General features: G+C 39.5%; 1 pseudogene; it reads left to right on the top strand.

The window, feature by feature from the left end:
* The first annotated feature begins 648 nt into the window (after nt 1-648).
* LOC116569269 lies at nt 649-1,384 on the top strand (annotated as a pseudogene).
* Nucleotides 1,385-13,999: the final 12,615 nt, after the last annotated feature.

Below are 13,999 nucleotides of genomic sequence, written 5' to 3'. Positions count from 1 at the left end.
CAGAGCCAGACCAAGAGATAAAAACAATGGAAAGAAATCTGAGGAGGAGCATTAGAGCCTGAACCCTGGAAAGGAATTAAAATTTGCAGAAGTACTTGAACAAAGTCATTAAGCAAATAAATAACTCCACAAAGGAAAACAGGAATGACCCCTAGGGAGTTCTCAGTATCCAGATTTGCTACATTATACCTAAAATACATAATGTTCAAAACCAAACCAAAACAAAAAACACAAAAAACCCCCAAACCCTGAGATCTGCAAAGAAATAACAAAGTGTGATCCCTACACAGGAAAAAAAAGTAGGAATAAGAATCACTTTTGAAGGGGCCCACATGGTAAGACAGCAGACTTAGCAGACAGACTTCCCAGCAGCTATTACAAATATGTTTGCAGATTAAAAGAAATAATGCTTAAGGAATTAAAGGTATGATGACAACACTTCATCAGAGTGTAAACGAAGAGATAAAGTTTTTTTTTTTTTTTTTAAAGTGAAGTCACATCACCACGTGGGCAGCTGCCATTATGAAGAGCTGAGCTCCAGGACTAGATGGAGGGCAGGAGGGCAGCGGCAGGGGCCAGTCCTGCCGGGAGCCCGACAGAAGTACATGAATTCCATGTCCAGTCACTGTCTGTGGAGATGCGCAGGGGCAATTTTATGATCTCATGGAACTATTTAGAATTGGTGGCATATCCCCAGATCCAAACCACTTGTTTATGGGAGAGCATGTTGACAGCATATTATTTATTCACTTGAAACACTTAAGCTACTTGAAGCTCTTTGGATTTGTTACCCTGAACACATCACCATTCTTTGAGGGCATCATGAGAGCAGACAGATCACACCAGTATATGGTTTCTATGATGAGTGTCAAGGAAAATATGGAAATGCAAGTGCTTGGAAATATTTTACAGATCTCTTTGACTCTCTTTCTCTCCCTGCCTTGGTGGATGGGGAGATACTCTGTCCACATGGTGACCTCTCGCCAGCCATAGATCACATCAGAGGGTTTGATCACCAGAAGTTCCTCGTGACAGTCCAATGTGTGACTTGATGGGTCAGATCCAGACGATTGGGGTGGTTGGGGTGTAGCTCCTTGGGGAGCTGGTGACACCTTTGGGTAAGACATTTCTGAAACATTTAGTTATCTCAGTGGCCTCACACTGGTGTCCAGAGCTCACCAGCTGGTGATGGACGGATGTAATTGGTGCCACGGCCGGAAGGTCGTAACTGTTTTCAGGGCTCCAGACTATTGTTATCATTACTGTAGTCAGGCTGCAATCATGGAACTTGATGATACTCTAAAATGCTTTCTTGCAGTGTGACCCAGCACCTCGCAGAGGTGAGCCTCATGTTACTTGTTGTACCCCAGACTATGCCCTGTAATGACACTGTAACTTGCACAGCATTGCCATGAACTATATATTGACCTAATGCAAGTGGGAAGAGCAACTGATAACTCCAGAATGTTAGAGAATAGTTAACATTCAAAAAACTTGTCTTGTCATCAATAGCCGTGACCACTTTAGAATGCACTGGTTCATTGCATAGCCTCTTGTCATCAATAGCCGTGACCACTTTAGAATGCACTGGCTCATTGCATGCTGAAGCGACACTGTTGATGGAGAAACCAGTTTCTGGAAGAGCACTGTTAGTAGTCACTTTTGCTTTCTCTGAGAGATGGCAGATAATAAAATGTCAACATTAACACCTTGTGAATACAATTTAACTTCCACTTAGCTATAGTTTTGCTCAGCAGGACTGTAGGTAAGGGTAGCAGCAAACCACCATTGGAGCTTAATGAACATTTAAAAAAATAAGTACCAAGGAAGACCTCCCCTCCTTAGGAGTTTTGAAATAATTCTGTTTATTTATTTATTTATTTATTTTAAGGCTGACTTTATTTGACACACAGAGAGACAGCGAGAGAGGGAACACAAGCAGTGGGAGTGGGAGAGGTAAAGTTGCCTGCCTGCCCATCAGGGAGCCCAGTGCAGGGCTCAATCCCAGGACCCTGAGATCATGACCTGAGCCAAAGGCAGATGCTTAATGACTGAGCCACCCACGCACCCCCATTTGTTTATTTTTAGGGATACCATTTAATTGTATGATTTGTCTGCACTCAGTTTGTTTCCCTTCTCAAATCTCAGCCTCATGTTGATCATTGTTATTGCCAGAATCTGGTGAGTTGTTTTGAACAGAACTGTTTTTTTCTCCCTCCTGTAAGACCATGTTACTGCACAAGTACACTACAGTGTTTTTCACAATAAACTTGTGCACTAAAAGCAAACAAACAAACAGAAACACCTGGAAATTCTGGAGATGAAAATGAAAATAACCAAAGTGAAAAATTCCATGGAGGGACTTCACAGTAGACTCGAGGTCAGAAGAAAGAATCAATAAACGGAAGATAGATCATTGGAGACTAGGTAATCTGAAGAGAACAGAAAAATGAATAAAATAGCCTCAGGAAAATGAGGACACCATTAAGGACACAAAAATGTATATGATGAGTATACCAGAGGGAGAGAAAAGAGGAAAGGGGGCAGAAAAAAAGTCAAAGAAATGATGGCTGGAAACTCAACCAAATGTGATAAAAGGCATCCATTGGCACATCCAAGAAGCCAAACAGGTTCCAAGAAGTTCCAAACGGGGTAAATGGACGGAGATCCACAGCAAGAAACACTGCGGTCTAAGTGTTGAAAGAGAGGCAAATCTAGAAAGCAAGTGAAGAAACAGCTCCCTGTGTATAAGGAAACTCTAACAACATGAAAAATTTAACGTCTCATCAGAAACAGTAGAGATCCGAGGGCAGGGGGAGGACACAGGCAGAGTGCTGAAAGTAAAAAACTGTCAAAAATCTTAACCCTCGGAAACGCATCCTTCAAAAACAAAGGTGAAATAAAGCTATTACCAAATAAAACCTGAGAGAATAGGATGCTGGAACATCTGCCTCACAGGAATAATAGAGCTCTTGAAAGAGACCAGGAATGGTAAAAGCTCAAAGTACAAACAACCGTAAGTCTGCCAACGGATAAAAGCATGACGCGTGTTACCTCCACAGCAGGGGCTATCACTCAGCCATATAATGGAGGTAGGGTATGGATACATTTTGAAAAAAAGTACCTAAAGTGAAAGAAGCCAGTCACAAAAAATGTCTGATCTCTTATATGACATGTCTATAATATACAGCTTAAAAAAAAACAAAAAACAATTTTAATTATTTGACAGAGAGCGGCAGGGAGAGGGAGAAGACTCCCCACTGGTCAGAAGCCCGGGACTCCGGGATCATGACCTGAGCTAAAGGCAGACGCTTAACTGCCTGAGCCACCCAGGTGCCTAAGTCTAATATACAGACTTATAAAGACAAATTAGGTGAGTCACTGCCTCTGGCTGGGAGAGAGGTGAGTCAAAGTGGAAGGGCGGGGGGCTTCTTGAGGTGGAATGAAAATGTTCTACGATCAGATTGCAGTGATGATTGTACAATACTGTGAATGTACTATCACGAATTTTATACTTTATTTAAGTATAATTGGCACATAATGTAATAGTTTGAGGTATATAGCATAATGATTCAACTTCTCTATGTGTTATGCTCTGCTCACTTTAAATGGGTTTTGTGGTATGTGGAGATATCTCAGTAGAGCGGTTTTTTTAAAAAAACTGACCAAGAAAGCACACATCTTTAAAATATACTTCTCTCTCCCATTGTATTAGTGTATCCATCTTTTCCTTTTTTACTCCACTTCCCAAATGTTCAATAGTTAAAATTAAGTACAGTCTTTATTCCTCTGGTTAAGGATAACAGATGAAATTATGTCATTTCACATTTTTAATATAGAGTCTACTTAGTTAAGTTACCTATGTGTATTTAAAACAACAACAACAACAACAACAACAAACGTCTAGCTCAAGATTGGTGGTGGTTGCGAAATAGTCAGGAAGCTTCCAGTCTTTACCCTGTCTTTGGCTGGCTCCATGCCAGATGTAATAGCATTATTCCTCAGTCTGTAGTTCTCCTGAAGTTTGCTGTTGACTCCCTTGACAGAAGTCAAGCCTATGACAGCAGGCCGCATTGACACATCACTCTGTGTTTAAATGGCCTTCCTTTTAATCATTAGTTACCTCCCATAATAGCCATTAGCAGGACCAGCATTTATGAAATGCCCACTAGCATTGCCCTTGCTGGTACACTTGAGGGTTGAGGCTCTTAAAAGAAACTGATGTTTTACAGATGTTTGCTCCGCGTGCCAAGGGCACAACGCAATTTGTTGGCAATCCTGGGATTAGTACTTAGTTTTCTCATTTCAGCTGCCGGGTGGCTGACTCACCTGCGCCATTTCCCTACAGAAACACTAAGTAGAAAGTGTTTTACCACATCTCGTGTTTCTAATATGTTTGCTGAGATCTGCATGTTCTAGCAAATTCTAAGAGGTACAGCTCTATAGTTAAAGTCATGCCGTTCCCTGGGCTTACATGGTAACTAGTTTGCCGGCAGGAGGTATTTTCTCCTGTGCCATTCTTCTCATCTTCCCCCTTACCTCCTCTTGCTCTGGGGCGGTGGACTTTCCTGCATGTATCTTGCACAAAAGCTGTAAACATGATTGGGGTTTTTCTTTTCTATTTAATGTCAAAGCTTGTGTTTTTCTGTGCAAATCTGAATTTTACAGTGATTTAATGATAAACCAGTTCTAAACCAGCCGTCATTGGGACTTTTACCCTTTCCGGAAATCAGGACTCTTTTAAAACTGGTGTGTTTTTTAAGAGACTGGAGAAGGACAAGTGTGGAATTTTGTGAGCCCTGGTGATACTTCTCTTATCTTTATTTCTAAGATGTTTAGAAGAAAAAGGGACTGAAATTAAACCCTTCATACTAACTAAATTGTTTCCTGAATCCCTCTGAAAGCTCTCCCGGAGGAAATCTAGAAATGACCACAGTTCTATAGTACCCCCTTTATATTATTAGCATTTTCCGGTCCCTCCTACCAATATGTACATGGCACATAAAGCTTCACAGAAGATACAGAATTGCTCAGGGTTTATAAAAAAAAAAAAAAAAAAAAAAAAAAAAAAAAACCTCTGAATGAGTTTAAAAAATTGCAACCCTTCTGTAAAGGACCATATAGATGTTACATCTTGAAAACGACAAGTAGAAGCCTTTTCTGATTCAGATTAGGTCAGCTGTATTTATTTTACAATCCAAATTCCCAATGCATTATTGGTTATTTTGAGGAGGCTCTTGGGAGAGATCTCCCTGAAGACCATGAAACCCTAGAGATCGTGTGTGTGTGTGTGTGTGTGTAGTCTCAGTGTAATAAATTGTGGCTATAAAATTGTGCTGCCCCACAAGATAGGTGATAGCATTCTGTGACTGTGTGTGCTCTAAGTATTTGCAAGGAAAAAAAAAAAAAAACACATACCAGGATATAGAGAGTGAAAGCTATGTGCTTATAAGACATCTAAAGCATCCCATAAACCATTATTGGTTTAGTATCTTGCTGGCTGTGAAACTATTATGATGTCTCTATAGACCCATAAATTTCTATGCTGGAAATACCAAGCTTTGTATACCCCCAATAAAATTATCAGGTAATATTTGTTATTTATTGAGAGTATTTTTTATTGCATGTAAGACTATCTGAAATTATTGGTTGATAACCATTCCCTGCCTCCCCATCAGAATGCAGACTTTGATGAAAAAAGGGACTTTATCTGCCTTGTTGACCACTGTATCTCCACCATCTGGAAATAGGAGCTATTAGTTTTGTAGGTGTTGGATAAATATGTGTTGACTAAAAGATTGAAATGAGACTAAATATTGCATTTGTTTGGAAATCTAATTTATGTAGACTGGTTCATCTTTTAAACGGCAATGTTTACCACTCAAAAATTATTTATTCCTGGACATTTCTTTTCCCTAAATACTTTTTCCAGAATATTTGTAATCTTAACTATTCTTAACTTGTAAATTTCACTGAATTTGTAAATTCTTCAATTTAAGACATCTTGGACACTGCGCATGTACTCCCAAAATATCATTTTGGTAAAAGAATCCCTGATGTTGAAGCACAAAAGTTTGAGGATATATAATTTCAAAACTTTTGTTAGCTTCCCATTTGCAAAAGTTCTCCCTAAGATGTCATGGTGGTAGTTTATTAAATGGGTCAAACTTCTGAAGTTTAAGGACATTTACATGTTTTGTTTTTTTAAGATTTTATTTATTTATTTGACAGACAGAGATCACAAGTAGGCAGAGAGGCAGGCAGAGAGAGGGGAAGAAGCAGGTTCTCTCTGAGCAGAGAGCCCGATGTGGGACTTGATCCCAGGACCCTGGGATCATGACCCGAGCCGATGGCAGAGGCTTTAACCCGCTGAGCCACCCAGGCGCCCTTACATGTTTTTCTTAACAGGCTTTCCTCAGAGATAAGTTTTCCTTTCCCCTCAATCTCCATTGTGCCCTTGCCCACCCTGCATCTCTCTTGCCTCTCCCTCCTTTTCTTTTCTGCCCCCTATTTCCTCCCCCCACCCCATCATGGTCACAGGAGAATTTGAAAGGGAATTTTTTTATTATTATTATCTTCTTGGACAAATTTTAGGTTTACAGAAAAAATTGAAGGCACAGGAATTTCACATAGAATTTCTGCCCACTCCGGCCCCCCTCGCCCCCCAACACCATGCATAGCCTCTGCCAGCATGACCATTCCCCACCAGGTGATGTATTTGTGAAAGCTGATGAACTTACATTAGAGCGCTGTAGTCACCCAAAGGCCAGAATTACTGTGAGGGTTCACTCTTAGTATTGTACATTCTGTGGGTTTGGACAAATGTTAATGACATATATCCAACATGTTGGATATTACAGTTTTTTAAGGCTATAAGGATACTAGTACTTTGGCTTCTTCTATCCTTTCTTCCCACTGCGGTTTCTAAGAGCAGAGAAAGGTCGAATTACAGATGAGTTGTTTGCAGTTTATTAATGGCTTCCTTGACAGGTGTAGGTAGGAGAAAGAAAATCTGTAGGTATTGGAGAGTGATTTGTAAGGACTGAAATTATTTTACCTTCACGCTCAGGGATACTCACACTCCCAGGTAATGGGAAATCTAGATCAACTGCATGTCTTCTCCGTTCTGTGAGAACTCTGAACAGTGGCTGCGAGGAAGGACTGCACATTGTTTATCACTTGTGTTCTTCAGTTCAGACCCAGGCTGTCAGCTACCAACTGTCAGGAGATCTGGTGCCATAAGACAGGTTTTCTATTTCTCTACCCGGCTGCCTTACCCACAAGTAGTGAAGACCACACGGAAGAGAATGGAGGATAAAAGAGATAACATCTGTGAAAAGGCATCACACTTATTTGCACACAGAAGGGATGTATGGGATTATTCCTCTCTGCCCTACCTTCCTATTAAACTGAGAGGCTACTTATTCAATGCTTGGTTCTGTACATTTACAGGAGTGTCTCTAAAATCTGTTAATGTTGGGTCTCTTTCTTGGCTGTACATTGCAATCACTGGGAACATAGTATAGATTATCATAGAGTGTACTGGTAAAATAACAGAATTATACCTGAAATATACAAGTGGTACAGAGGACAAGTGGTTAACTCCACTTTGGGGAGGAAGAGGCTGCTTTTAGGTAATAATGGTTACGGTGAGTTTTGGAAATGAATATGAATTTCCAGGCATTCCAGTCCAGAGAATTAGGGAGGAAAAGTCAATCCAGGAAGAGAATAGCACATAAAAAGGCATAGAACATGAGGTATTTGGGAATCTGTGTCCTGTTTTTGCAGAATGAAGAGTTTTTAAAGTTCTGGGAGATGTCCAATTAGGTAAACAAATCACATAAGACCCAACATTTCATCTTAAAGAATTTAGACTTGCCCTTTTACAAAATGAGTCAGTGTAATGTTATTGCCAGATGAGAGACATGATCAGATAGATGGGTAGTACTTCTGATCTTTCAGGAAGGGGTTGAGGCTAGAGATGGTAAAAACCAGTTAGGAAGCTGTTGCAATCGTCTGACTGGAAGATAATGAGGACTTATAATCGAGATTTCACATGTATTAAAAATATTTTAAAGAATCACTTAAAATTTGATGTAGAAAATGAAAGGGACAAAGTTATGGTGAGTCCTTGATTTCTGGTTTTGGATCCTTGGGTCTGTGAGGTTAACACTAACCAAAATGCAGTAAGGATAAAAGAAGTTTCAGGGTAGGGAATGAGATGTTGACTGTAAGATTGCATGTGTTGAGTCTGAGGTGTCCACAGCGTATCAAAGAGAAGATACCTTACTAAATATAGTATGAATATCAAGAGACTTGGCTGGTTTAGAGATGCAGACTTCTGTGTTACTATCTGGTAAGTTATTAAGTTTAGAGATAGTTATTTAAGACAGTTTCATTAATTCTGTACATACTATCATTAAGAAAATTGTTCTAGAAATCCTCAGGATCTCTCACCCTGTTTTGCACAATGAGAGAAGCATGTGAACTTAGGCACTCAGTGATGATTTTTATCAAGAGTTTGTTAGTATGGCCTTACAAAGCGCAAACTAAAGTTTATAGTCTTTGTAGACTTACTCAAAATGTCTTGGGTCTTATGGATCTTAAAGATCAATTTTAAGATCACACCCTATGTGGGGTAAGTAGTAGGAATCCTTAGTCTCAATTCATAGCATCCCTTCAAGTTTTGTTCTTTTACTCTTCAAGTGTTGAAAAATCCCTAGGAAGAACACAATTTTCTGAATTTAATTTAGAGGATCAAATTGGATTTGCCTCCAAAGAACAAAGGGAGAATAGAAGAATTAAATCTCTTCTGCTCTTGTTTTCATAGAAGTTTCTTCAAACACCTGCTACACAAAGTACTAGGCAAATGTTTCAAGGGAGTTAAAGTTGATCATGGTCAGTAAATCTCCATTCTTGACACACACACACACACACACACGCACGCACACGCACACGCACATGCAGGCACGTGCACACATACACACAGTTTTTAGGATCTGGGTTTACAACTTTGATAGTATTTTTTCTCTTCTCTGAATGTCTCTAGGATGTTGGGATTCTAGCAAGACAATGAAACAACTGAGAGGCTCTGCTTGTCTAAACTACATAATTCTCATCTCTTTAATTTCCATGATGGGCTGTGGATTTGATTTTTCTATTTAAGTGATTTTAAAACCACAGCCACCTGTGACCAATGCTGAGACACACTGAGACACAAATTCTTCCGATCTCAGCTTCCGTTTGGACGTAGGGGCTACAATCCCATTTGACATGAATGTACTAGGTTGGTGCCAAGAGTAGCTTATGCCTTAAGCCCCTGTGCCCTTTCACCACTGGCACTGGATTCTTTTTACCTGGGTTTTTCAATAGCACAGATCATTTTTACTTTGATTATAATACATCTGCCTATGCCTCTCATCCGCACTCTGGTAACTGACTGGGTTTGTCCATTTTGGGATGTTATTTCAGAGACCTGCCTTTTATCAGACTATAAAACAGTACTTACTCCTGTTTTCCAGAAAGGATTAAGGCTTTCAGAATTTCTGCTGTAGTTTTAAGTATCATCTGTAATTGCTGTTAGCATTCTGTAGTATTTTTAAATATTACAAAGTGTGATCTTGGGGCCATTAGCCTTGGCATCACCTGGGAACATCTTAAAGCTACAGAATCTCAGATCCCACCCCAAGACCACAGAATCAGAATCTGTGCCTTCGTAAGATCTTTGTATTATTTGTATGTACATAAAAATTTGAAAAGCACTGCTATGGCACATGAGCATAGTCTTTGCTAGCTAGAGGCTTTTTATCACCTTTTCTGCTTTGTTTTCTTCTTTGTTGGGCTCTGAGCAAGTTCTGCCTTCTCTTGTGCATCCCTTAGTAATTGAAAAATAGAAGGAAGGGTTGCCTATAGTTGAACTGTTAGATTGTGAGTTGCTTCACTGAAACTAACAGACCTGATGTATATCTCCAAGCATTGTGTTTTCTTCTTCCTTGCTCTATGATATGGTCTTTACCCTTGATAGATGAGTAAAACCCTTGTCCAACAATTTCCATAGTGCCCAGGAGGCTTAATTACATAGCTCTCTGCTTTTCAGCTTTCCTAAACCCTTACTGCAACTGTTAGTGATTATCAAGCGTTACTCCTCTTGAAAGTAGGAATGGTCTAAACTATTAGGCATAAAGGGCTCTCCTTAATAACTATTGTTCCTGCTTTTTAAGTTCATCACTCTTGTAAAAATTCAAGCATCAAGTAGCATGGCTGTACTATGGGCTTTTTCAGATTTCCTTGGCTCAGCTGTCTCCTGGAGTTTCCAGCCAAACACTCCACCCTAGCAGTAACCTGAGTAACCAGCCCCTTGTGTTTGGCAAATATATTTACCATCTGAGACCAATAGCATCATGAATCTGGTATCTCTCATTACTTCTGAACCTGGATAAAATGCCACATAATAAGGCATGTCTTCTAAGTAGACATATTCCAACCAGCGTGCTAGAATACCTGACCCAAGTCTATGAGGAGTTAAATCAAACTGGGGAGAATTTTGACCAATGGAAGACAGGGAATGAGAAGAAACTGAGTAGGCAAATTACCTTTCTCTCTCCCTTTGATGGAACTGTCCAAGGCACGATTTCTCTGTCCATCTTTGCTACAGATTTCTCATGATGATATGGCTTTGTATGTGAAGAGCTTCTCAGGAAGCAAAAGCCAACACATACAGGGGTACACACATCTCATTGTTTCATTTCCTTTACCTTTTCCTTTTTTTTTCCTGGAATTTCATCTTCAAATAAATGACTAGTACTTAATCTTTGCCACGGTCTGTTTTCTAGGAAACCAGAGTGGTTCTAGAAAGCAAACCCTTAGGACATGATTTGGAAATGAAGTGCTCATCTGTGTAAAAGAAATAAGGACCTGTCTGCTGGTGACAGTGGTGTGATGTGGTAGTAACTTCTGGAGTGGAGCGACATGACAATCAGCTCAAACTGTAATGTTGTTAATTGGAAAGACATATAGTTAGAGGGAAGGCATTTAGATGTCAAGTACTTGCAGTTCTTGATCACTATAGGGCAATGGTAATTTTGAGGATAATAAAGTAGGGTAACTGCTTTTAATGACACAGAGAACTTTATAAGGAAAATGACAGGTAGAGTACAGTTAATTGCAAACTGAGAAGTGATGTTCTAAAGCCAGAGGGCCCATCTAGCAGCTGTGAAAGAGATTTTTATTTCCTGCAGCCACAGGGCAGAGGGGCTGAACATCAGGCCCAGGGTTTGGTTATACACCAAAAGGGAGACTAAATTCCCAGCCTCAGTCAATCTTCTGTCAACAACAGGGTTTTTTTAATGGAGAAGGAGTGGAATTCTGACACCTGGATAATAACATTTCGGTGGGTGAGTTTGAGAACCTTGAACCCTGACTTTGTCTTCCAGAACCTTCTGTCTGGTAGTAGTCCTTTGCTCCTTGCCAGAGGAGAACCCTATAACAAATGTTTGTTAACAAATGCCTTTTGTAGGCAATGTCTGTTTTTCACAAGACACATTACTACCACCACACATGTGCTGGGCCTGGCAACAAAAATCAAATCTTAGTCTGAGCAGGGAAGCATAAGTCTTTTACCAGCAAGAAATAGCCTGTACTCCAAAAAAATTACAGAACCATGTAATATGGGCCAACGGGATTCAGGGGAACCTATGCAGAAATGCATTTCAACGGTGTTAGCCTGGAGAAGGGGTGAATATGAGAATTACTGGAGAAGAACTCTTTGTAAAAGTCTAGAAAATTCTGTATTTTTGCAAGACCACCTGAAGCCAGGGAATCTGAGCTAACATAAAGTGCTAACCAGGGTTTGAACGTTCTGTGATGATGGAGTATAATATCCTGAGGGCTGTTTTAAATTTTTTTTTAAAGATTTTATTTATTTATTTGACAGAGAGAGAGTGAGCACAAGAGGGGGAAAGAGCAGAGGGAGAAGGAGAAGCAGGCTCCCCATTGAGCAGGGAGACTGTTCCAGGGCTTGATCCCAGGATCCTGGGATCATGACCTGAGCCGAAGGCAGATGCTTAACCGACTGAGCCACCCAGGTGCCCCTGTTTTAATTTTTTGATAGTGATGGTCATTAAGAGGATGAATAAATTGTAGTTTTCAGGGTTAATCTATGGAGATTGCTGTAGACAAAGATCTAGTCTATAACTATTTAATAAACTGATCTTGATACAACTCTTAAATTAGATTTTCCTAAATACCACATTATTAGAGATAGGCTTATAGAATAATTTTTATGTTTGCAGTAATTTTCAGTAAAACCTTATTTGAGGTTGTGTCTGTAAACATCCCAGAAAATTACTTTTAAGTAATCATGAAGGTGTAGATAATTTTTTTCTGGTCACAATACCAATAAGTAACTTTCCCAGCACCAAGAAGCTTAGACAAGTATATTTCCACTTTCTTATTGCATCCCTACATGGCCATCTCAAATTATATGCAAGGAAAAATGACCAGATAGCCCTGGTTTAATCTAAGATTACTAAAATTATTTGCCTACTTTTTAGATAATTGATTCTGAGGTACCCACTAAGATTCTAAATTATAACACCCAAGAACCCATCTACCCAAATTAAAATGAAGACCGGTGTCTCCTCTGCCCACCCTGCTCCTGTTTTCCAGATAAGAAATCTTTCAAGGTAGTTCTGTTGTTTGGTTTTGTGTTTGCTTTTGCTTAGTAGCTTGAGATGAACTCAGTCATTTTTCCTAAATTCTGCATGATTTCATGACTGCTACTGGATATAGGTTTTCCCAACACATGTTTGCTGCCTTACCTATATTGGCCAAAAATATTGCATACTATAATATACGTCCTAATCTATTTGAAATAATTCAAAACCTTTTTCTCTTTAAAAGGAGAATTGAATTCTATTAATTTATTAATTTATTTATTTGACAGAGAGAGATCCCAAGTAGTCAGAGAGGCAGGCAGAGAGAGAGGAAGGGAAGCAGGCTCCCCGCCAAGGAGAGAGCTCAAGGCGGGGCTCGATCCCAGGACCCTGGGGTCATGACCTGAGCTAAAAGCAGAGGCTTTAACTCACTGAGCCACCCAGGTGCCCCGAGAATTGAATTCTTGATCTCATTTGTCCCATCAGGTTCTTGGACTTCTTAGGCAAATTTAGTTCATCCCTCCCAGCTTTCTCTAAACTCTCTATATTAGTAGATACTCTTATGTAAAAGGACAACAACAACAACAACAAATCTATCTGATTAGTATATAACAGTTGCTGTTTATTAACTGTCTGCAATATGACAGTTAACATGATAGAATTTTTCTGTATTGTCTCCAAACTATCCTTCCAGGTCAACATTGCTGTTCAATATTTTACAGAAAGAAAACTGGGGTTCAGAATGGTTAAAATTAACTAGTCAATATCACATAACCAGTAAATATCAAAGCTGGGGTTTGAAATACCAATCTTTCTAGCTTGAGCTGTTTCTGCTTATCACACCACCCGCACTTGTTAAAAAGGTGAACTTGATTTCAATAGAGTTGTGTTGTATGGAGGTAATATCATCCTACATTTGGATCACTTAATGACTGGATTTATCTGATGGGACTATACTCTGACATACTTGAGGGTATCTGGCTAATTAGAAACTTCTTTCCCTCCAGAGCAATAGCAGGCAGAATGGCACCATTAATGGCCAGTCCAAAAAATGGGAAATGCTGCTTTGCTTTGAGTTACTCTTCAGCATTTAAGGAAAGGGTTCCTAGTGGATACTTCTCTTATGACATTAAGATGACATTTGAGACTAACTTGGAAGTCAAAATGCTAACACTTATCTATTAGTAATGGAAAGAAAGAAACCTACATCCAAGACTGGGAGAATGAATTCAGTGTTCAGCATTTTTTATCCCAAGAATATCTAAGAAAAAGTTCAATCTACTGAACAATCTCAATTTACAAGTTTTCAGTTTTAATTCAAAGGAGAATGTGTCAGATCCTGCATC

Source organism: Mustela erminea, chromosome 11 (assembly GCF_009829155.1).
Source record: "Mustela erminea isolate mMusErm1 chromosome 11, mMusErm1.Pri, whole genome shotgun sequence".
Classification (NCBI taxonomy): Eukaryota; Metazoa; Chordata; class Mammalia; order Carnivora; family Mustelidae; genus Mustela; species Mustela erminea.
The sequence above is the reverse complement of the archived record's forward strand: the minus strand, read 5'-3'. Positions and strand labels throughout refer to the sequence as shown.